This window comes from Ambystoma mexicanum, chromosome 4p, assembly GCF_040938575.1.
Source record: "Ambystoma mexicanum isolate Mex_15411 chromosome 4p, UKY_AmexF1_1, whole genome shotgun sequence".
Classification (NCBI taxonomy): domain Eukaryota; kingdom Metazoa; phylum Chordata; class Amphibia; order Caudata; family Ambystomatidae; genus Ambystoma; species Ambystoma mexicanum.
The window spans coordinates 609,300,452-609,325,468 of NC_090927.1; the positions used below are offsets into that span (position 1 = coordinate 609,300,452).

The 25,017-nt window shown below is 50.3% G+C and overlaps 1 protein-coding gene across 3 annotated transcripts in view; it reads right to left on the reverse strand.

The window, feature by feature from the left end:
* Nucleotides 1-25,017, reverse strand: part of RAB23 (RAB23, member RAS oncogene family) — a 318,320-nt gene that overhangs the window by 285,806 nt on the left and 7,497 nt on the right. Inside the window, exon 1 of one of the 3 annotated variants that reach the window (XM_069606184.1) lies at nucleotides 18,874-18,893. The exons of the other annotated variants lie outside the window; for them this stretch is intronic. The gene's annotated coding sequence lies outside the window, so the exon portion shown is untranslated. Of the gene's footprint in view, nucleotides 1-18,873; nucleotides 18,894-25,017 lie in introns of those variants that run through there. 3 annotated transcript variants of the gene reach the window in all.

Here is a 25,017-nt window from a genome sequence, read left to right on the forward strand (position 1 = left end):
AAGAGAAGGAGAGCAATGAAGGGGCAGAGACAGTTTAACGAACTGCAGAAAAGGGAAAGAGCAGCAACTGACAGGACGGTTCCTACTGATTGTTACGAATGGCAAAGTTTCGAATGGCAAAGTTTGGAAAAAAATGCATTTTAAAAAAAAAATGTTTTATGGGGGGTCCCCCCTAACCCTTGTTTTTTTACCCCTTAAAACCCATTATAGTAAAAAACAAAAAAACCTTTACCTACAAAACAAATGCATTTTTTCGATGCATTTTTTTTTTCGAAACTTTGCCATTCGAAACTATATATTCGAAGCAATGCCTGGACACCGATAGGACAACACCACAGCAGGCCTGGGTTAGTCCTCACCAGGGATCAGTGAAGTAACTGGCCCAAAGAAGAACTGCGTCCCTGCAAGACCAGCAGGACGGAGAGCTCATCATTTCTAAATACCAGGTGAGCCGCCCGGCATAGCCACTCACAAGGGGTAAGAATTGGAAGGGGATGGGAGGGGGGTGTAACACAACCCCAGTGCCGCCCTCAACTCATCACCATCTCCCCATCTACATAGGAATAGTCCCCAGGGAACCTGTCCTGAGCTACCCCGACCAGTGGACCAGGGGAATGTTGTCCACCACCCCGAAGAGTACCAACAGCGTCAGATGCCCCCGCAGAGACCAGGTGAGCCTAACAGAATGCAAAACCCCCTACAAACCTCTGCGTGGGTGTTATGGAAACCTCGGACACGGATCAGTTAGTCCAGTTGCTGGGGGAGTTATGAGGCGAGGTGCATGCCGCCCGACAGGAAACCAATGCCCCAAGGAGAGAGCTGATCGTGAACAGGGATCGCACTGACGATCTGGCGAGACAAGTACTCCAAGCCCATGCCGGCCAGGCCCCGCTACCCGGAACGACTTCACCCACTACGGCAACACAACCCACGCCAGGACAGGTGGTCCTGCCAGGGGCTGTCCCACTAGCACCACCCGAACGCTACACAGGTGATCCCAACAAATATGCCGTATTCATGAACCAATGCTGCTTGCACTTCCTGTGCAGACCAGGGGCATTCCCCAACGACCAGGCCAGGGTGGCGTTCGTGCTCTCGTACCTGGGTGGTAGTGCTGCTGACTGGTCCATACAATTAGTGAACCGGGACGACCCACTGCTTCGGGACTTCGGGGGATTTCAGCGTGAACTGGAGAAGTTATTTGCTCGTCACACCGAAGGGCAGGCCCTAGACAACGAACCGTTATCACTCCGGCAGCGCAACCAGGACCTCCTAACATACATAGCTGCCTTCAACAGATTGGTGGCCATGACCGATTGGCCCGAGGGGAAAAGGACAAAACAGTTTTACCAGGGCCTGCAAGGGGAGTTAAACAACGTGTTGGCCCAGGTAGTAAACCCACCAGAAGGATGTGCATAGTACGTCGATTTGGCCGTGCAGTTAGATCACAGACTGCAAGATAGGAAGACTGATCGAGCACGGTCCGAAGGGCGACCAGTCTATGTACTGACCCGGGAGGCACCAACCAACAGCTTGACCACCCCGAACCCATGCAGATAGGGGGGTTGAGAAGTCCACTGACCAAGGCAGAGAGGGAAAAGAAAAGACAGCAGCAACTCTGTTTGTATTGTGGCAAGGCGGGCCATTTCCTCTGAGAATGTCCGGTGAAACTGCCTAGGAAAACCGTAGGAGCCACAGACAGGGAAGAAACAGGACCGGAGTCGGAAAACTACAACTCCTGGCAAGCGTAGGGGTCCGCTTGTCGAGCCGTGAGAAGGAACCACTACAGACCTCACACCTGGTCATTCCGGTGATCTTGCACAACCACAAACAACCGTTTAAGCTGCATGCCCTAGAGGCATGGACAGTGGAGCTGTTGGCAACTATATTGATCAAGACCTGGCAAGCAGGATAGGCCTTCCCCTGCGTCAGAAGCTGGCATCGGAAAATGTCACAGCAGTGGATGGCTCGCAGCTATCCTCAGGTCCGGTAACGCATTACACCGAAACAATCACGCTTCTGTGTCAGGATGGCCACCGGGAAGACATTATCTTTGATCTCATCGGGCCCCTCAGTTCCAGATGATCTTGGGGATGCCCTGGTTGGAGGCCCACAATCCTCGAATCGACTGGCGTACTAGAGTTCGGGCCTTCTCCAAGGACTGTGCCGTCACCTGCTACAACATGGGATCTCTCTCTGAGGACAGGGGAAAACAACACTGAAGGAAGGGACCATGTTGGGCCCAACAGGCTCACTGCCCCCAGAATACATCGACTACCTAGACGTCTTCCAGAAAGAACCGGCTAATACACTGCCTCCACACAGGCCATACGACTGCCAAATAGACCTCGTACCCGTAGCCCAGATCCCCTGGACTCGGATTTATGCCCTGACCGAGCAAGAGAACCTCCATTTGCGGACATACCTTGACCAGTACCTGGCAAACTGCTTTATTCGCCCATCCAAGTCACCCGCAGCCTCGCCCCTCTTCTTCGTGCCCAAGAAGGAGGGGGGATCTGAGGACTTGCATCGACTATCGCTCCCTCAACCAAATAACAGTAAAAAAAAAATGATACCCTCTACCAGTTCTACCTGAACTCTTAGACCAGGTTAAGGATGCGCAGATTTACACAAAATTGGACCGGAGGGGGGCTTACCACCTAGTAAGAGTAAAAAAGGGGGGATGAGTGGAAGACCCCCCTTTCGCACGAAGTATGGTCTCTTTGAATAACAGGTCACGCCCTTTGGGCTTTGTAACGCCCCTGCGGCGTTCCAGTTCTTCATGAACGACGTGCCTAGGGAACTGCCTGACATCTGCGCACTAGTGTATATTGACGATATCGTGATATACTTGGCCAAGGAATAGGACCATGTTAGCCATGCTCGTGCCGTTTTGGAAAAACTTCAACAGCACAGGTTACATGCCAAACTACAAAAATGTTTTTTCCATGTAACGGAGGTCGAGTTCTTAGGCTTCATCCTCACCCCACGTGGAGTTCGGAGGGACACACGCAAGGTAGACGCCATCCTCAATCTGCCCTCACCAACATCCGTAAAGGTGTCCAGAGCGTGCTCGGATTCGCTAACTTCTACTGTCGTTTCATCCCAGGATTCTCCCAAATCATCCATTCAATCACCTCCTTATTATGAAGAAACAAGCCATTCAGCTGGTCCGCAGAAGCGGAAGAAGCCTTTCAGAAGCTTAAAAAAGAATTCACCATGGCTCCTATTCTGCAGCACCCTCGGCCAGACCTCCCATATGTGGTCGAAAACGATGCCTCCAACATCGCGATGGCAACAGTCCTCTCTCAACGGAACCCTGACACAGGACAATTGCACCCGGTAGCATTCTGGTTGCGCAAGTTCACTCCAACTGAATTGAAATACTCAATTACAGATAAAGAACTGTTGGCAATCAAGGCAGCATTCAAAGCTTGGAGACGCTACCTCCTAGGAGCCCGACACACGGTCACCATGATAACGAATAATCGCAATCTACAGTACCTAAAAACGGCCAAGGCGCAATCTTCCCGTCAATTCAGGTGGGCGCTCTTCTTCGCCAAATACGATTACGTGCAGACCGGGAGTGCGTAATGGCAAGGAGGACGCCTTATCTCGCAGGGGAGAGGGCGAAGCCGCATATTCTACACAGGATCCACTGGCTATCATCCCGGAGGAAAAGATTTTAGGCACTCTTACAGTACCCTCAGACTAGGACAATCTGAAGACCAAACTTTGAGGTTGTATGAGCAAGAAGACACAACAAGAACGGGTAGCAAAAGGGAAGCATTACACCGTTACTGATGGACTACCATATTACCAACAGCGCCTCTACATCCCAAACAAGGATCTGCAGACCCAGATAATTACCAGCTACGACTCCCTTGTGGAAGGACATCCGGGCATATCTAAGACCCAGGCAAAGATTAAAAAGGGATATTGGTGGCCGACTTAGTGAAGTGACATCCTCTGGTTTATCTCAACCTGTGGAGTCTGTGCGCAGAACAAATCTCAAAAACAAAAACCTGCGGGTCTCTTACATCCTTTAGCGTTACCACCTACAACATGGCACACACTATCATTGGACTTTATCACAGATCTTCCCTCTTGCAGGGGCTACAATACCATGCTGGTGGTAGTAGACCTGTTCTCAAAGATGGCCCATTCCTGGAACAGATCATCCGATTGCATGGATTCCCTTCAGCCCTGGTATCAGATCAAGGGAGCCAGTTTGTCTCCAAATTTTGGAAAAGAAGTTGCAAACTCGCTAAAATCGACCTACGACTATCCACAAGCCACCATCCCCAAACTGACAGGAAAACTGAACGAACCAACCAAACACTGGAGCAATACTTGAGATGCATGCTGCCCCAAACCGAAGACACCTGGAAAGATGTGCTATGGTTAGCTGAATACGCATAGAACAACTCCATCCATACCAGCACCGGACAGAGTCCCTTCTACGTGGTATACAGACGACACCCACGCACATCGGTCTTTGATCCACTGGAGGCATTAGAGATGCCAGCAGTACCTACTCTTCACACTACCATCATCCAGATTCTCAAGGAAGCCACTGAACACCTAGTGAAAGCCAAAGACAGGCAAAAGAAATTTGCGGACCAACACCGAAAGGAGGTACTTACATATAAGGTGGGGGATGCGGTATGGTTGGCATCCAAATACCTCCCTATGAAAGGACCCCGAACACTCTGCCCAAGGTATTTAGGCCCATACACCATCAAAACCGTGGTCAACCCTGTAGCCATGAAACTAGACCTGCCATCCAATATGCGGATCCACCCAGTGTTCCACGTTTCCCTTCTGAAATCGGTACAACAGATCGATACACCACTAAGTCCAGTGGTCGTAAATGATGAACCAGAATTTGATCCTCGATTCCAAACTCGTCCGGTCCAGATTGTTTTACCTTGTGGATTGGAAGGGGTACGGACCTCAAGACAGAACCTGGGAACCTAGCAATCACATCCACGCTCTGCGGCTAGTCAAGCGGTTCCACCGCAACCATCCAACCAAACCGGGACCAGAAGAAGGACCACCCTTAAGAGGGGCCTTGAGGGGAAGTGCTGTCATGGCCACCCAGTTAAGGGCACAGTTGCCCATCAGCTGCTGTGTGGGGAGCTCCTTTGGGCACACCCAAATTCCTCGTGGGATGCACCAAGGAGCCTGGTGGGTTTTAGCCTGGCGCCTCTGGGGCGCCAGGCTCATGAGAAAGACTAAACCATGGGGAGCGTTGAAACCATCTAACTTCCAGCCCCATACTGCACGTGCATCTGGAATTAGGTGTGGCAGGGCGTGCCCAACCAGACTGCTTGAGGGGGTGGCTAAACAGCCCAGGGCTATGTAAACCCCACCCTCACACTGAGCCGTGCTTCGTTATTTTGCTGCAGCAACATAACGCTCACCGCAATCCTGTCTACAGCAACACTCACTCCACGGACTCGCAGCCGACTTTGCCTGGAGCAGCGGAGACCTCCCAGACACTTACCCTTGGAGCCAAAGCCTCATCGAGACCGCTGTAAAGAGAAGAAGGGAAAAAGGTTAGCATCTCGAAGGCACGCGCTGCCGCCCAGTCACTCGCGTGTGCGCTTACAACTTTACATACCTGCTTCTCGCTTCATTCTGCATACCGCGGATTCACTTCTGTGTATCGCGGATCCGCCTCTGCTAACCGCGACGTGCTCCTGCATTCCTTACTGCAAATTCAGAGTCGCATCAGCACCTGGGGAAAGAAAGGAACAACATTATACACCGACAATAAATACCAGAACGAACACCTAATAAGACAAACAATACGGGTCACGGATCAACATTATACACGGACAATCAAAATCAGAACGAACAACACGGAATAAGACAAAATACAGATCACATACAGAACGAACAACAAGGAGAGCATTGAAGGGACAAAGACAGTTTAACGAACTGTGCAAAAGGGAAAGAGCAGCAACTGACAGGACTACACCACAGCAGGCCTGGGTTAATACTCACCAGGGATCAGTGAAGTAACTGGCCCAAAGAAGAACTGCGCCCCTGCAAGAACAGCAGGACGGAGAGCTCATCATTTCTAAATACCAGGTGAGCTGCCCGGCATAGCCACTCACGAGGGGTATGAACTGGAAGCGGAAGGGAGGGGGTGTAACAACCCCAGGGCCGCCCTCATCTCATCACCATCTCCTTGTCTACATAGGAGCAGTCCCCAGGGAACCTGTCCTGAGCTACCTTGACCAGTGGACCAGCGGAAGGTTGTCCACCACCCCGAAGAGGACCAACAGCATCAGACGCCACCGCAGAGACCAGGTGAGCGTAACACCCCTCAGTGACGGATACTGCAGTCTCTTCTAGGCTGGGGCACTCTGCCGTTTCCCAGGGGTTCCCCTTCCTCCTGGAGGGGGCTGACCCGCTTTCATGACACCTCCAGTGCTTTCCAGCTCTCCACAGGAAGTTGGGAGGCAAGGGTTCCCCCTTTCTTCTCTTAGCACTGCAGTTTTCAGCCCTTCCTTCTCCATCAGCGGCTTGCTGCAGCCAGGTCCTACGGGGACCTCTCTCACTTCCTTTGTCTTTTCTCCATTTTATATTGGCTCTATCCAATAGGATTCTGGGAAGGACTAGACTGCTGACAGCAGGAAGGGATCATCATTACTCCTCTCCTCTTCCTAGTTCTGTGGGGATTGTTGGAACAGTAGCCCCCTTTTGAGAATACTGTATAAATGTTTGCAATACGTTTTAAAGACAAAATATGTTTGGAAGAGTATGAAGCCGTGAAAAGTGCCTTGCATAATTTTACAAGGCTGGTAAGTTAAGTGTTGATATTTGGGATGTGACCAAAGCTTTCCAATACTCTACATGGATGGAAGAAGGAAGACACCACAATGGGCCATTAAGAGTGTTGCAAATGGGAGAATCTAGCTGTAAGGGAGAAGGGGGACACCGCGTCTCACCTGATGGAGTCTGGATATCTCCTTCGAGGTGGTCTCCACCCCCCAACCCCATGTGATCCTCCTTCAGACAGCTGTCCCCAGCGTCGCGTCAGGTCAGGTAGCAGTCACCTGCCCACATCGCAGGAGGTCACAGGAGTGGAAACATCAATGAGTCCATCACATTTCTCACAGACACTAAAGCAAGCACACCAGATTCCTATCTAGGTAAACAGAACACAAATACTGCAAATGCTGTAGTGTGATTTGAAGTAAAGAATCGTGTTACTGCATGGCTTTCCAAGTGAGCAGATACACACACCGAAGATTATACGTGGTGAAGAGAGGGTCCCAGGAATGCCCGTCCTCACCCCCCATGAACATGACAGGCCGAAGAGCCAGGAACATTCGAAGTCACTCATTCTTTTGCGGACAAACCCCAAGTGCACCACTGGCTGACACGTATGCGGGAAGGGATCCCCTCAGACAGCCATTCCAATCTTATCCAGTGCAGATCCAGAGAACCCAATGGAGATCGCGGACCCAAACACTATAATGGACTGCATCGATTATGCACCAAGAAGCCACTGTGCTGACTTCACTAGTGACACCATGACATAGCAGCGTTATGGTCATGAAGTACACTGCACCGCATTACACAAGCACACATTCTCATACACGAAGAGCATGCGTACAAAGTTCGATAGATGGTGGACGGATACATACACATATCAAACGCGGCGGAGAGATCGAGGAGGAGCAGTAGTGCGGATTTGTCATTGTCCATTATTTTGGTGATTTGGTTCTTTAAGTCTAAAAGGGCGGTTTCTGTGCCATGACCCTTGCGGAAGCCGGATTGTCTTCTGCCAAAGTCTAAAAGGGCGGTTTCTGTGCCATGACCCTTGCGGAAGCCGGATTGTCTTCTGCCAAAGTCTAAAAGGGCGGTTTCTGTGCCATGACCCTTGCAGAAGCCGGATTGTCTTCTGCCAAGGATGGCGTTGGTTTCCAGAAATTGTTGGATCGGATTATGGGTGGCTTTGTCTAAGATTTTGAGGAGGAAGGGGACAGTAGTGATAGGGCGGTAATTATTGGGTGATGAGGGGTCAAGGGAGGGCTTTTTTAGTAGTGGACGAACCCAGGCCTCTTTTAGGCTTTGTGGTACGATGCCTGTTGAGAATGAGGAGTTCATGAATGCAGTAATGATTGGAACCAGTGAGTCTGCGCATTCTTTGATGATGGTAGAAGGGCATATGTCTCCTTTGCATGTGGAGGGTTTGATTTTTTTGAGCAGGTCAGTGACTTCCATCTCCGTGACGTCTCTAAAAGTGAAGAGGGGTGTTTGAAGGCGAGGATTGTGTGGGAGGGGTGCGTTTATTGGGGAGGGCCTTGCGCTGAGATGCTATTTTGTCTTGGAGTGTTTTAACTTTGGTGAGGAGGGCAGTCTGAATGCTGGAGCACCAGGCTTCGCTCTTAATGATTTCATCTGGGCTGGAAATAGATGAGCTTTTTGAAGATGGAGAAGATTTCTCTGGATTTAGAGCTGGCGTTAGAGATTCTTTGATTATAAGATTCTGATTTGGCTTTAAAGATGGCTTTTGAATTCGCTGAGGGAGGATTGGTTGGACGCAGATTGCCACTTGGTGAGGGCTTTACGTTTCTTAGTACGGAGGGCCAATAGTTCTTCTGAGAACCAAGAGTTGGAGTGAATAGATTTTTTTTCTTCTAGAGGTGCTATAGCTTCAATGGCTTGGGTGAGGACATGGGCATAGATGTTGGCAAGAGAGGTAGGGTCATTGCTGAATGGAGGTTTAAGTTCGGGGATATTGAGAAAAGGGGCAAGGTTGGTTTTGGTGAGTTTTTTTGAACTTCTAACTTTAGCTGGTGGGGCATGAGTGAGGGTCTTGTGGGTGGCAGAGGTGGGAATAGAGAATTGTATATAGTGGTGATCAGTCCAAGGGAGGGCTAAGATGTCGGTGATGGAAGATGAGCAGTTATGGTCGGCGATCCAGTCAATGGTTCTGCTTTTACAGTGCGTGGGGGCTGAGATTTTATGTTCGAACCCTAGGTGGGTGAGTTCTTTGGCCAGGGATGCGGCTGCTTTATCCTTAGGGTCGAGTAGACCTAAGTTAAGGTCACCGAGTAAGATGGATTTAGTTGAGCTCTTGAGGTTGTTGCCTATGATTTGCAGGAGTTTCTTTTGGTAGTCAGAGTGAGAACCTGGTGGCCTGTAAGTGATTATAAGGTTTATGGTACAATTGGGAGAGAGTGCAAGTTTGGCTGTGAGGAGGTCAGCATGGTGCTAGGCAGAAACCTGTGCAGTTCCCTTAGGGACCACTGCAAAAGATTTAAGACTACAGGTGTTGGCAGTAAACCCACTTGGTAGCAGTCTGTACCACCCAGATTTACCTGGTAGCTGTGGCTGAGCAGTCAGACTTCCCTCAAGAAGAGTTAGGCAGTATGCAAAGTATACACAATAGGCACTCAGATACAACAATACACGCAAACACTGACCAGAGCTTTGGTATCAAAGTATATATTTATTTATTTAAAAACACACTGTTTGAAACACTCCAGCACTCTTGTTGTAAAATATTCTAAACACAGTCACTATTGTAATATATACACCCCTTTTTCCTCATCAGATAAGTCACTGTAAAACACCACTTATTTTCATACAGAGGTGAGCGCTCAACTAGATGGCACTCCAATAAGTTTGGGAGAAAGGGAGGGAAAAAGGCAGAATATGGAAACGTACACCACTCTAAGGTTCAGGAACACTGTTAGCAAGGCAGAAGAGCAAAAGTCACTGGTGAACCAAAGTCCACAGGCTGGGCCCACTCTTAGAGAGAGCAGAGCACAAATGCGCCCAAGATCACACAGTTACTTTAGGCTTAGAAAGTCTTGCAGAGAGTTCAAAAAGAGTTTAGAGGGGCTTAGGAAAGTTTAGCCAGGGTGTCCCAGGCTAACCCAGGTTCGAAAGCCGGGGACTAAGTCTACCCCGTACAGTCGGTAGCAAGGGAAGCCAGCCGGGACACGGTACCTTAAGTGGGAAGGATCCGTCAGCTGTGGCAGTTGTTCCTGGTAGTGGGTGCAAGTTGCGTCGACGTCCAGGGGAAGAGAAGATCTCGACTTGGAGGAAAGATGAAGGTCGCTGCTCTACCAGGGAAGAAACCAGCCGCAGAGTTTTCCGTTTAAGGTGGTACCTTTGTTTCGCGGTCGTGGTAAAACGTGGTATCCCGGTTGCCGGGGTGCTTGGCACAGGCAAGGCGGCCACGAGGTACGTCGGGAAGGCGAAAAGACGGTAAAACTGGTTATCCCCACCAGTCAAAGGAAGAAGACTCTCCGGCGGGAGATCTCCTCTGTCGTTGGGAAAAGTGATGAGACGGTCCAGCAGGGCTCCACCGGTGGTGGTGTCGTGGCAGGTCGGCTCAGCTTCTCCCTCGTCGGATTCTTAGGTCCTGTGGGGACTTCTGAAGTTCCAGTCCCCAAAGCCCTGCTTTTAAGCTGCAAACCCCCATTCACTCAGCCTAGCTGTCACTCAAACATGCTAAGTGGTGAGCCGCTCACCACTTGGGCCAATCAGGATGGAGTGTGACTTGAGTTGCCTAGGCAACTCAGTCCAGGGTGCCTAAATACCCCTCCACCCCTCCTAAGTACCCCAGACAGAGTGGCACCACTTTGGAGGGCTTCTGTGGAGAAGCCTGCCAAAAAGTGGAACAAAGGGCTCGACTTGGGTTGGAGTCACAGAAGAGTACACAAACGCCATTTTAGAATCAAGTTTTGGCAAAAAATACCAACCAGAGAATTAATATTAATTAAATAAACCGGCGGTATGTTCGAGGCTACCGTAAATAATTAAATAAAGATAGTAGCCTAAAACAATGGGAAATCCCATAGGAAAATATTCGTGGTTAAATATAAAAAGTAGTATTCACTGCCACCAGCCAAAACTCGATCAGGGGGGACGGAGACGTTCCCCCTCGACTAACAGACCCTGGGGCAATCGAATTGCCCCAGCCAGTACGTCCACAATATGATGGTTTGTACTGGTTCTGTTCAGAATTTAAGATTAGTAAAGTCAATGGTGACTTTACATGCCCTGGGAGACAGTAGTCAGTCCCAGGGTATGGAGTCTATACTGGGGGGTCACTATGACACCCCTGTGTTACTGCACTGAGGGTGCTGTGTAACACACATCACAAACACATGAAGCCCTATGGAGTAAAAGGACCCCATAGCCCATTAAACACATCTAGATTATTCAAAGAAACACACTCAAATCATGCCCAGGAGTGAGGGTAAAAGAGTCTCACTCTTGGCAGGAGAAAAAAATAAACCCCAAAAATCCAGCAAAGCTGCTGGGGGACTCACTAGGTTAGGAAATTCATTCTAAACAGAGAATTCTCCCTAACACATGGTTTTCCCATTGATGGTTACCAGTTCTAATGGAGAGGGTGTTTTTGTGGGTAATGGCTACGCCTCCGCCTTTAGTGGTTTTGCGGTCCTGCCTCAGGATGGTGTATCCTGGGGGGAGAGCGAGGGAGATGGCGGGGCTGGAGGCTTCATGGAGCCAGGTTTCGGTTATGGCTAGTAAGTCCAATTTGTTGGAGGTGATAAGGTCATTGATTTCAATGGCATGTGCAGGGATGGAACAGGCGTTGATGAGAGCGCATTTGAGGTCATAGTGAGCGGGTGTCAGCGGAAGTTGTTTGTGGGTGCTGGAGGTGGCGGTGCAGGGGGTATTGAGAGTGTGTGGTGGTGAACGGTATGGGTTGGGAGTGGAGTGTTGGAGGGATGTGTGTGTGAGTTGTAGAGAGCGGTGTGTGTAAGTGCGTGGTGTGGGTGTGCGGGAGTTCTGTTGTTCCTGAAGTGTGTGGTAGGTGGGGAGCTGCGGTGGGTGCTGTGAGGCTTGGTGCGAGTTCTGAGGTGCCAGAGCCTATGTTGGAGGTGTGCTTGTCCAGTCAGTTTGGGGTTGTGGAAATAGTTGCTGGATTGGAGTGTAGTGAGATGGGGGTCAGGTGGCGGGGAGTGGTCAGTAGGTGAGGGGGGCATACTGTTGGTAGCCTAGAGGGTGAGTGTGATGATAAAAGAGGGAGGAGCAGGTGAGGTTGGGTGGGGTGCACTGGTGAGGTGGTGCTGTGGTGTGGGTTCTACTGAAATACATTTGTGCACATACAATACAGTATAGTGTTTAAGGCAGGTAGTCTAGCTAGACATATCAAATAATATTGCAGTTAAATGCTTGGAGGGCTGGATCACGTGCGTTTTGGTAGCTGGTCTTTCCTACTTTGGGCACAGCTTCAAGGCGTCCCACTCCGACACTCTCATATCCTTCTGGGCGCAGTGGTACCTGGGGTGGTGCAGGTGAGGTTGCGACCGAGGGGTGTGACAGGGTGCTCTGACCACAGCACTCTAATTGCTTGCATGCAAATACGGAAGTTGGCGTGGTGTGTGGTCAACTTTATTTGCGCTTCTGGGGGCGTGGCTAACTGGCCATGTAGCAAGACGTGCCTGCTGGGAGCTGCTCCGGAGATCCGTCATTGATCCGATATTGCACATGCTAGAAATGGACAATCTATTCCAATAATGGAAACACGGGCGTGTGAATGGATGCCCTGCCACTACTGAAAATATTGAGCAGATCGTGTGAGCAGCAACAGTGAAACTGACATCGGAACTTTCGGCGGCCCTGAGACAAAGTATCTAAGATGGCAGCCAACAATGGGCGAGCGGCCGCGAACACAGGATCAGCAAAATAAACTGAAGTGTGGCGTGTATGAGAATACACTGTTGCCTGGAGTTCGATTGGAACCCCTGCCGATGGAACGTGCAGCGGCGACTTGATACTAGGTTGCGCTGCCGTGAGAAGACTGAAGGTGCGGGTTAGCACAGGCTGTGGCCGCGGTGGCCGTATGCGGAGAAGATGGGGGGCCGGTGACTGGAGCCTGCGCGCCCCCCCCCCACAGCATGGATTGTTGTGCGAGCGGCTTTCTGCCACCCGCAAGGGCTTGCGGATTGCATGCGCGGGGGCCGCGCAGTGGGAGCGGAGGTACAGCTGATGACCCGGGCGGCGAGCAGCTGTCGAGTGTTGTGAACGGCAGAAGCGGAGGTCCCGTGCGTGGACGGCGGGCGCTTCATGAACACATGTAAGAATACCCGCGTGTACAGGACTCGCAGAGTCCATTGAGTCCCTGAGCAATAGAATACCAGAAATAAAAGGAGCTGTGCGGCTCCTCGAATGACATTTCCTTTGTCGGTTATGTGCGGCGGATGAAGGGAGGGGCTACCATCGCCGTCCCGAGACGAAGTCCCACCATTACACAGGGAAAGCCCCCGTGCCTGTGAGAGCGAGGTACAGGTGCTTGCTGCCTTTAATAATGGGCAGAATTTGAACTGAACGGAAAGTGAGACCGGCATTGCTTGCCGGATGTTACTCTCTCATGACAGGCAAGCTGAAGTGAGACACATGGAACGAGGCGCTGCTGACAAATAAAGGGAATTCTCCTTGGAATAGACACGGTGGGGACCTGGAGACTGGGGTCCGACATTAACTGCAGCAGCAACCGGACATGAGAGGTGCCCAATGGAGTGCCTGAAATGGGTGGATTGCGCCACTGTGCTCGCTGGATGAAGGTGTGGGAGGCAGAGGAAGAGAGGAGGCCTTCCTGCACTGTCTGGGGCACGACTGCGTGTCTTCTGCGCCACACGAGACCCGAGGCGCCGGGGGAAGGCAGGTAGCCCGTAAACCACAAGGGCTGTGCCTTGAGAGCGGATGCTGGATAGCGCAAAGCATGGAATTGCGCTGTGTGGTGGATGGGCCAACTGGTACACGGGAGGACAACCCATTCGAGCGCATTGCTCAGCGCGCAGGAATCCATGTGGGCACCCCGCAATAAAAACCAGAACCAGTAGTAACCTGCAGACAACACGGCAAAACAGAGCAACAGAATTCCTGTGCCACGGACGGAGCGGTGTGTGTGCCCTGGATTACAAGATGACGGGGAGAGTGATCGAAGGCAGGAGCAAGCAACCTACGATGCAGGCGTTTGCCAAGACAGAGCAGTCTCCAGCTGCGTCGGCGCTGGCGGGCGCAAGTGGGTTCACGGGAAGCTCCCCTGGGACTGAAAACCACCAGATATTGGCAGCCATAACGGAACTAAGAGATTCTTGGGGGATAGCAATGGCGGACTTAAGGACTTCCTTGGAGGCTAAGATAGACGCGGTGGGGATAGATGTCAACTTGCTGCGACAAGATGTCAGGGCGCTGGCAGACAGAACGAGCAGCTTGGAAAGTGCGGTCCAAACTAACACGACCACCAGTACCGATAATGCAAAGGAAGTCCACATACTAAAACAGCAAGTGGCTAACCTGGAGAATCGTGCGGAGGAGGCGGAAGGGAGAGCGAGAAGGAACAACATTCGAGTGGTTGGTCTGCCAGAAGGCCAGGATCCTACAGACTATGTGGAGAATATGATCCTGCAGGAAATAGGAGCGGACAAACTCTCACAAGGATTCACAGTGGAGCGAGCACACAGAGCCCTCACGAGGAAACCGAAGCCTGGAGCCCCTCCCCGCGCAATCATTGCCAAGATTTTGAATTATAAAGATCTTGAAAAGATTTGAGTATTTCAGGAAAGGGGGGGGGGGAACGATAGATAGAGCCTCGGCTACCATCACAGCCTATCCTGATTATACAATGCTGGTCCAGAGGCAGAGGTATAGCTATGTAGTGGTGAAGAGAAGGCTGCGCACGGCTGGCATCAAATATATGCTTCTGTACCCTGCAATATTGAAGGTGTTACACAAGGGTTGAATGTTCTTCTTTGATACCCCAGAGGAGGCTGCCGCTTGGCTGGACCTACAGGGCTGCCCGGAACAAGATGCTGAACGGGCCCAAGGAGATCAAGATAAGTGACAAAGACAATCCATGCATACTGGTATATCACACTGGGAGGTATCACAGCTGATACTCTAACTTTCGGATCCCAACCACCCGCTTCATGGGGAAGGGGACTAGACATGGGTGCCCTCCATCCCCTCTAGTATTTGCCTTGGTTATGGAGCCCCTGGCTCAGAGAGTCCGTCCCCATCCAGACATCCAGGGCTTCAACTTGGGGGAAATTGTCACAAAATGGCATTGCATGCCGATGACGTCCTCTGATTCTTAAGAATTTCATTTACCCTTCTTCCGGCCCTGGTAGACCTGCTGGCCCAGTTCACGGCAGTTTCGGGATTTGCAATCAATCTATGGAAATCTATAGGCAAGGGCCTGACGGAAACACCAACAGCCCTAGCAACCCTACGGGAAAGATTCCCCTTCCGATGGACAAATACAGACTTCTATCTGGGAGTGCACCTAACCCACACCTACTCCGGGTTGCTGAAGGGGGGGGAACATCCCTGGCCTCTGGAAGGAAGCCAAGGAATGGCTCTAAAGATGGGACTCCCAGGAAATCTCGTGGCTAGGGTGTATTTGCACCGTCAAAATGACTCTCCTCCCTAAACCCACACCATACCAGTGTAAATCCCCGAAAGGGAATTACTTGACCTACAGAAGGCAGTGGGGCAATTCATTTGGCAGTGCAAAAAAACAAGATTCCCTCGCAAGCTCCTCACAAAAGGGAAAATGCTAGGCGGCCTAGGCCTACCCTTGTTACCAAGATACTACTGTGCAGTCCAAATAGCCATAATGCTGGGATGGGCAGAGACACATGAAGCACCCAAATGGTGGGACATTGAACAATACGCTTGCCCCGAGTCACCTGCCGTTCCTCCCCAGGGAAGCGTGTCGACAACAAGGGACCATGCTGACTTCTACTCTAGCAACACTCCGGAACTGGGAGAAAGCCTGTGCCCAGAAGGGATTTAAAATCGGGCCTAGGCCCACTCTCGCCTATTACCCAAAACCCGGCTTTCACCGCTGGCCTACAAGCTGGACCCTTTCGGCTGTGGACCTCAGATGAACTCCTGCGAATGCGGGAACTGCATGATGAGGGCCCCTTGACCTTTGCAAAGTGTAAGAAGGAATTTAAACTGCCTGAATCGAACTAAGGGTGTAGCCACTAACACGGGCTGGGCCCGGGGTACGCCTAGCTCCACCATACACAAATTAAGCCGCAAAACCATAGCACCCGCTTCTACCCCAGAAGCCAACCCACGAACATGTGGAGAGGGACAAGCCACCTTTAACCGACTAGCCCACCTGACTTCCACAGGGGCCCCTCATCAACTTGAGAGTCAATCCTCCTGGGAGCAGACCGGCTCTGTGGTCTTATAAAGCTCCCTGTCTCTGGGGGGCAGGCGGAGACAGCGCTGCACTGTGAATACTTCGGCAACAAACCGTGCCATACGCAGAGCCAGAAGACACCCTTCGTGACCACTTCTGTTCCCCGGCCACCTCTCACCTTGGACACTACTAAACGCCCAACGCCTACTTCCCGGCACAATAAAATCTACCCCCACATATAACTGGAGAAGGCACGCGATCGCAGACAGGGGCCCCACTCGGAGCCCAGAAGGCATAAGGCTTGACCCCACTCCGCTGGCTTACAAGCGCACCGCATACAGTCATGGCGGCCTCCAAGGGGAAACCAAGTCCACTATAATGGAGTCATTCTCTGCAGCCAAACCTAAGGAAACGAGCCAAAAACCCAAAGGAACCAGCCCCGAGTCACCAGTACCAGAAGAAACAAACAGACGATCAATTAGTCGAGGCCATCAACGGGCTGCGCTCCTTCATAAACAGTAAAATTGAAGAAGTAAAGTCGGATGTGATGTTGATGCGCCAAGACTTACGCAACCTTGCAGACCGAGTAACCACCACAGAATCGGCACAGCAGGAGACGACCGAGGCGCTAAAAAACATGCAAAGCAGAATGCTAGTTCTTGAGAGGCGCAACAAGTTCCTGGAGGAAAGGGCAGAAGACGCAGAAGGGCGCTCTAGACATAACAATGTGCGCCTTCTCTGTATTCCGGAGGGTCTCTATAAAGCAGGTAGGGATGCTTTATAGAGACCCTCATACAACAAGAAATAGGAGCCTCCCATCTCTCGCAGGGATTCGCAGTCGAGAGAGCCCACCGATCTCTGCAACAAAAAAAACACTGCAAGGCTCCCACCCACGCCCAATGATTGCCCGAATCCTGAACTTCCAAGACAGGGAAATTATCTTACGCTTTTCACACGAGGGCGGAGAAATCAAGAGGAACAATGCCAAAATAGCCATATACCCAGATTATACACCTACAGTGCAAAAGGCTACAAACTCCTTCGTTCCAATCAAGGCTCGGCTTCGACAATTGAACATTAAATACATGCTGATGTACCCCTCGAGGCTTAAAATAATCCATAAAGGCAGGACAATTCTTTTGGAATCACCAGCGGCGGTCAACATGTGGCTGGAGCACAACAACATGGCTGGAAAAGAGGACGCCACTTCGTAGAGCACAGGGCAGAGGCTATCTCTCACTGTATGCAAGTAGATTAAGGGAGATTCCGGAGACAATGCTAGCATATAACAGATTAAAGGTGAAGCAGGTATTCACAGGGGCTGCAGGAGCAGGCTGTAAATAAAGAGACAGAGAAAATGCAAAGACAAGCAAGTACACTGGGCAACATGGATTGATCAGAAATAAGGGTGTACTGGAATATGATAAGGGGTCTCCACGGATTAAGGAAAGCCCTTGGGATAGGTACCAGCAGATTACTCTTAACAGTCATACAGCAACGTCATGACTTAGGCGTGCAGAGGAAACTGTTGTACTCAGTGCAAGGGTAAAACTGAAAGACCATAAACTGAGACAGGTATGACTTCAACGGATTTGGTGATGGCAACAGAAGTCTTCCCTTATCTGATCCGAACGGAGACCAACCCAGGGTCACACTGTTAAACGGATTCAAGTGGAGGCACCACAGTGGACCAAGATGTATATAAGTAGAAAGCAGCGTAGAAAGGATTTATCAGGTACAGGACAGGAAATCAGAAGTTGGTACAGGCAGGAAGCAAGGCAATGAGCCCAGAGGAACAGGGCACAAGGCAGGAGTGTGTGGCAAGAGTGCCAGGTAGGGAAGCCCAGAGGAGCAGGGCGACAGGCAGTGGAGTGAGGCAGAGCCGCCTGAGGAGCAGGGTGGTAGGCAGCGGAGTATGGCAGAGCCGCCAGGCGGGAGCCCAGATGAGCAGGGCGGAAGACAGCGGAGTGCGGCAGAGCCGTCAGGTGGGAGCCCAGAGGAGCAGGGCGGAAGGCAGCAAAGTGTGGCAGACCCGCCAGGTGGGAGCCCAGAGGAGCAGGGCGGAAGGCTGCAGCAGACTGGAGAGGGAGCTGCAAGCATAAACAGCAACAGGAATCAAATCGCCAAAAGAGGATTCCCAGGAAAGGTCAAAGAAAACTGGTAACAGGAGCACAAGCACGAACGCCCAGTGGAAGCAGTTGACTGAAAATTGCCTCCGTTCAAAGTGAACTTATAAAGGCCCTCCCAGCCAGCAGGCCAGCAGGGTGGAGCTGATTGCAGACTCTGGCAGCTGTGTTCAATTAGGCCCAGCCCTGGCTCCAGTAGCCTGCAGCAGTAGCAGCATTGGTTTCTAATCAAATGCTCTCCAGATTTCTGCAGCCTAGCCTGCAGTAGCTTGGAACAGGTGAATGCAATCAGGCCCTCTGCAGCTCTTGGTAGCTTGCTGCAAACAAATGTATTTAATAGGCCTCCTCCAGCCCTCTGCCTTTTGGACAGCATACATGTCCCAGAATGCATCTGCTGGTTTAATCCAAAATCCGGAATGGAACATGCAATTAGATTAGTCCAAAACTGCAGCAGTAAAACAAGGAAATAAAGGAAGAGGCGCATGTAGCGGTGCTGGGTGGCAGGCAAGCAGGATCTTGACAGTAACACACATGCGGATACTACGAGGCAGGATCACCCGAAGGCGAATTGATGATACTCACCAAGCCATGGATAGCCCTATGGGCGGGAGCCAGTCAAGTTGTCCCTCGAACCACGAACGGACAAGCGGCAGTACTTCACTGTCGCTTCACACTCGCTCAAGACTACGCGGATGGGCCAGGAAAGAGCGGGGGCACCCGAGCACTGCTGCGAAAGAGCAATGGCTGGGTGCAGTTGGTCCTGTTGGACAAGTTCTGTTTATTTTATTTTCAGTTTAGGTTCAAGTTGTTTCAAAGTCTTCAACGCAACAATCACAAGTGAACAGTGGGCGAGTCACGTACAGGCAGAGGTAAAGCTGAACATCCTTGGCAGCTGACTTAAAAGTACTCACATGGAATTTAAGAGGGATGGGCACCTACATGCGTAGGAACAGAATCTGATGCTTCCTGAGAAGAAAACACATCTCCATCGCTTTGCTGCAGGAGACCCACCTTACCGCTGAGATTGACTCAAAAATACCCGACTGGTGGGGTGGGCAGGGCTTAGGAGCAACATACTCCAAGTATGTGCGCGGGGTACATACAAGGATAAGCGGCTTGGTACCCCTCAAACTCCTCACTATGGAATCCGACCCAGAGGGCAGATATCTCATTCTCAGAGGAAGCATCGAGCAACGTGAAATCTGCCTAATCAACACATACCTCCCCAATTGTGGAACCTCTGCGTACCTCGTCAAACTGAAACTGAAGCTGGCCCCCTACAGAGACTGCTTCTTCATCTGGGGTGGCGACTTCAACTATGTACGAGAGTTCGCCCGACAGATCCGCTCCTCCAACTCAGCTGGCCAGCCCCCCAAGCCCCCCCCTGATCTCTACCCTGCAGAAAGTCATACAAGATTTGGACCTGTCTGAGGTGTGGAGAGACCCGCATCCGAAAGGTAGGGAGTTCTCTTACTACTCATCCCTGCATGAGATACACACTCGCATAGACTATCTACTGATCGACAAGGCACACTTGCCTCAAGTGGAATCCACTTCCTACCTGGGCAGAACCATATCTGATCACTCCCCACTCCTATTAGTATGGAAATGAAAGGGCCCCAGACCGCCCATACCGATGTGGCGGATGCCAACAGAAGCACTAACGGATAGAGCATTCAGGGAGGAGCTCCGGGACAAAATAATTGACTACATGGATAACAATGTGGGGAGCGTGGACAAATGGTGTACCATCTGGGAGACCCTGAAGGTAGTGGTAAGGGGAGAAGTAATAGCTAGTGCTGGGGGAATCGGGAAAATACTAAAGGCAGGGTTGGAGGCGGGTGAGGAGAAGATAAGACAATTGGAGGTTACGACCGACAAGTCCAAGGAACTGGAATTGGAAATTACGGCAGCTAGAAGGAATGCCAGGAAGCCTGGGCCAGATTAACCAAATTCGACTACATTGCCAAATCGACTAAAGCACACTCAGAAGGGGACAAACCTCGCAGACTGCTCTCATGGCTATGTAAAAAAAGAGCACCCAAGACAGCCAATTGTAGAAATCATAGACCAGGCTGGCAAGGTGCACACCACCCAATCAGGGATCAACGACATATTCAAAACCTTCTACTCCCACGAGTCAATCGTACCCCAAGAGGATAATTACAGCACGCTTGAGGAAATAGGCCTTCCCACGCTCGACGACGCCCAGAGAGACATTCTTAACGGGGAACTGACAGTCGAAGATATACAGGAGGTGATTAAAACACTCACCACTTGCAAAACCCCAGCGACCGACAGGCTGCCCCCAGAATTTTATAAGGCATATAACGCTGAGCTTGCTCCGACCCTATTTGAGGTCTTTAGGGAATCCTTCGAATCTGGAGCATTACCAAAGAGCATGAAAGAGACGCTGGTGATCCCCATCCTTAAACCTGGGAAATTAGCGACAGAGTGTGGATCATATAGGCCCATAGCCATCCCTAATTATGACATAAAAATCCTTACGACAATATTAGCCAACAGATTATCGAGAGTTATCGAAGCCTTAGTGCACCGAGATCAGAATGGGTTTGTGGCAGGCCGCAACACTGCAGCAAACCTACGCCGATTACAGCACAAACGGCTGGCTCTCAGGAATCATATGCAGTAGTCTCCCTAGATGCTATTAAGGCGTTAGACTCCATATACTGGGAGTGGCTCCTTGCCTCCTTGAAACAATTTGGCCTAGGCGAATATTTCATCCGCTGGATTGAGATCCTGTACAGGAATCCGGTGGCCAGGGTTAAAACTGGGAGGGAGGTGTCGGCACTATGGGACATACAGAGAGGCACCAGACAAGGATGTCCGCTGTCGCCTATGCTGTACATCCTAGGGCTGGAGCCCCTGGCTATATTCTTTAGGAAACAATTCTTTGATGCTGGGATAGACATGGGGGGGAGCATTTCACGTGATCTCGTTATACGCAGATGACGTTTTACTCTATCTGAGAGACCCACAACTTAACATCCCCACAATCCTAGAAGTACTGAAGAACTTTGCTAAAGTGTCTGGGATCTCCTTTAACCGGATAAATCATGTATATTCCCACTTGCGGGCTTAGTTGGGACCAAGAGGGCAGACCTCCCTAATGTCGGGATAAGATGGGAACCACACATGTTTAAATATCTGGGCATCAACATCTGGCACACTCCCGAACAGACACACGGGGGTAACACCTTGCTGGTGGTGCAGAGGCTCAAGAAGTACACTAAGTTCTGGTCCAGGTTACCTTTGTCAATGATGGGCCAAGTGGCCATTACCAAAATGATAGTGCTTCCCCACTTTCTGTACTTCTTTCAAAACATTAATTACTACATTCCAGCCTCCTTCTTTCGGCTGCTAGGCACACTACTGAGGGAACTAATATGGGGTAACACCAGACACAAACTCTCCCTGGGCACACTGATGCTACCGTACAGGGTGGGCGGAGTCCAACTACCAGACCTAGAGAGGTACTACCTGGCAGCCCAGCTCAACTTCGTCGCCAAATCGCTCGCCGACGAGTCCACCTCAGAAACTGACCTCCTTGGTCAGTTGATGGCCCCGGTGCGCCTCAAGAAAATCCTCTGGGTCCGCTGGGAGAGTTCAGGGGGGACACCTTTCCTTATACAACTGGCCGGAAAGTATGGGTCAGGACATTGAAATTGCTGAAGATTGTGAAACCGTATTCCCCAGAAACACCAATGACTGCCGATGTCTGCTCCAGTAGAACAGAACTGGCGCTCACGAGACTATGGGAAAGATATGGCATCTATACCTGGGGCGATGTTTATGAGGAGAACACCTTAAGGGAGTTTCAATCCATGGAAATGAAAGAAGGCCTACCCAGAGGGCAATACCTGAGGTACCAGAAAATCAGAGAAAGGGCAAAACTGATATGGAGGGAGTGGCCAGGAGAACCCGAACTGAACCAGACTCTACCCTAATGCATAACCTAGGAGACGGCTGGAAACCAACCTCCAGGTTATATGCCCAACTCAACGACAGACCCAACCCTAAAAGCAACGCCCTGAATAACTCATGGGAAACAGACCTGGGGATAAACATAACCGAAAAAGAATGGGAAAGAATCCTACAGTACCCCAGAGAAGTGTCCAGAAATGCGAGGTTCAGGCTAATCCAGCTATACGTCCTACACAGAACATACATGACCCCCAGCAGAGTAGCCAAATGCAACAAGACCACGACCCAGCTGTGCCCCTGGTGCAACTCGGACGAAGCTGGGATGGCGCACATGTTCTGGGGCTTTAATCACAAGGACAGTTATGGCATTTATGTATCACACTAGGTTGCAGAAAGGAAAGGTTTAAGGAAGGAAAAAGGTTAAACAGGTTCTCAGTATATGTGAGGACAACTAAATCTTCCAATGAAATCTAGACAAGTCTTTCCCAGCAGTAACAGTCTAAAACAAGTTACTACCTATGGGTGACAAACCATATCAAAGTCAGTGGGCTAGAAGAGTCTGCAGGGAGCCAGGACAGCCAAAGTCAATTTGAAACAGTCTTTGGAGCGGAGGTACTTCTTAGAATCAAAAGGCTTGTACAAAGTTAGTTTGTTAGAAAATCACTTGTCGGGTCACAAGATGTGAAAACAGAGTTGGAATCAACTCTAAAAGTAAGCCACTGCAATTCCCAACTGAGAAAAGCAAGGCTACAAGACAGTGAGGAAAGTACCCCAAGTCTAAATAGTACCTCTGGTTTGAAGAAGAGTGGTCCAGCTGGCTTCTTTCCTGCTACAGCGTTACAGAGCCCATGTTCCTGAGCCTCAGTTGTGTGGACAAGAGGGAGGACATCTGTAGGACTCCTGCGATGGTACTTCGGAGGTCATTGGCAGCTACGGGCTCTTTACGGTTTCAGCGCTTAGTAAACAGCACTGTTGCAGATCTCTGGTAGCAGTTGGGCTTCCTTCACTCCTTGGGTCTGGTGAGGGGACTCTAGCTCTGGTCGGCCTGCTTCTGGAGGATCCTTAGGAGACTCCTGGAGCTTCTAGCCGGATTTCAGACGTTTCACTCGACTATGGATTACTCGACCCATGGGACTTGGTTCTTGCAGCAAAGAAGAAGTACAGCCAGACAGGGAAGATGGTCCAGTGGAGTTTGTCTCTGGGTTAGTTGGTCCCACTAACCCAAGGGGAGAAGTCGTCCATTCCGAAGCGTCTCTGTCTGAAAAGGGAGTTTCAGCAGAGCAGCAGGGCTTCACCAGGCAACTCAAATGTCCAGGAGGATGCAGCAAGCTTCGTTCACGGTTTCTTCGTCGAGTTTCTCTCCCAGTGGTCGACTCTGCCTCTAGTCCCAAAAACCTTGCTTTTTAAGCAGGTTTCTCCCATTCATGCACAGCCTAGGCTGTCAATGACACATCAGGGTCGCTGTTCTGAAAGGACAGCCAGCCAGCCAGCCAGCCAGCCATTTAGGACTGGTTGCATTCAGGCATTCCTAGAGACAAAGGACAGGGGAGTTTCGGGACCCTCCCTCACATCCTGTCCTTCCAGACACACTGGAAACAGAGGCGGGTCTCAGGGCTGAAGTGCGCCAAAGGCAAGACAAACAAAGGGCTCCAATCTGTTTGACGCACAGAGTAAAACCCAAGAAAGACCTCACAAACAGAAAATTGCAAAAAAAGAAGACGGGCCGTTTTTATAAAATGGTCACCCCGGGGTGCTATACTGCAGCTGAAGGTTCAGCCTGCTGTAGAAAAGCACAATGGTAGGAAAAATTAAACCACTGCCACTATCCATTTAAAAGTAGGGAGGGCAACATACAAATGTTACATAAGAATGTAGGATAAGGAGCTACTAGGTAACCCCCCCAGCACTCCACTTAAGATGGTGTGTGCTGGACCCACAAAGAGAAAAGGTAAGTAAAGTCAATTTCACTTTACTATTCTTGGGAACAGTAGTTTACACAAGAAAAGGTATTTTAAAACTTATGAGAAATCTAAAGGATTTCTCAGTGACACTGCACTGAAGGTGCTGTGTGTCACCATACAAAAAGTAGATGCATATAGAGTTTGTCAGACTCCCAAAACAGTAAAAACACATAATCCAAAGGACAAAACACACTCCAGGGTTAAAATTAAAAAGTCCTACAGTCCAGCAAAAGAGCTGGGGGTCTCTAAGGTTGAAGGGAAATAGCACAGAAATGAGAATTCTCCCCAACATCACTGCACCAATATATGACAGTATTCACATGCACTCCTTCACACATTACTCATCTTTGCTTTGCGCAAAATCCAATAATCAACAACCATAACGTACATTAATACATTTTATCCTGGAAAAAGTACCTCCAGGATAAAAAAAAGAAAAGAAAAGGATCCAAAAAAGAAAAAAAAGCAATAAACAAACGGAACCACAAAGTCCCATCAACCGAGGTCTCAACTACCCACAACCTACCAAATACAAGCAACAACAAACCACAAACAGCAAAGACTAAACCCAAAAGACCATGAAAAACACCAATCGAAAGAGGATGCCCACTAAGGAACACAACTTGCGCATCATGGCTTGCCACTACAAAGACAAAGTCGTCAGAAAAGACAACAGAAATAATAAGAAATCCCAAACCACTCGGGAAGGCACGGACCAGCATGATCCCACAACCCCAAAAAACTTGACAAACATCTGAGATGGCCCAAGGAGACATACAAATAACAGAGCAAAGACAGACAACAATGCTTGCTACCTGTC